Source organism: Pterocles gutturalis, unplaced genomic scaffold, assembly GCF_000699245.1.
Source record: "Pterocles gutturalis isolate BGI_N339 unplaced genomic scaffold, ASM69924v1 scaffold11777, whole genome shotgun sequence".
Classification (NCBI taxonomy): domain Eukaryota; kingdom Metazoa; phylum Chordata; class Aves; order Pterocliformes; family Pteroclidae; genus Pterocles; species Pterocles gutturalis.
This window is the reverse complement of record NW_010112839.1, coordinates 1,341-1,590: the sequence shown is the minus strand read 5'-3', so window position 1 is coordinate 1,590 and position 250 is coordinate 1,341. Positions and strand designations below refer to the sequence as shown.

Below are 250 nucleotides of genomic sequence, written 5' to 3'. Positions count from 1 at the left end.
GATGAGGCTTCCACACCTCCACAGGGACCCCCAATCTGCACCCAGTGCTGAGGTCTCCGGGTAGGGATTGACCCAAGGAGCTCCATGAGCTCCTCTGCACCATCACCTCCCTGCCCTCATCCCCTCATTCCCTTCAACAGTGGGTCTGGGAAGCCCCGAGCTGGGATTCCCTGTGCAGCCATGCATTGCCACCCTCCTAGAGCCATCCCTGCCTGGGGAGCATAGGGTGACCCCACACCCCAAGCACAGA

At 61.6% G+C, this 250-nt stretch overlaps 1 protein-coding gene across 1 annotated transcript in view; it reads right to left on the bottom strand.

Moving 5' to 3' along the window:
* Window positions 1-250, bottom strand: part of GJB1 (gap junction protein, beta 1, 32kDa) — a 1,786-nt gene that overhangs the window by 1,302 nt on the left and 234 nt on the right. The gene's annotated exons all lie outside the window — the stretch shown is intronic.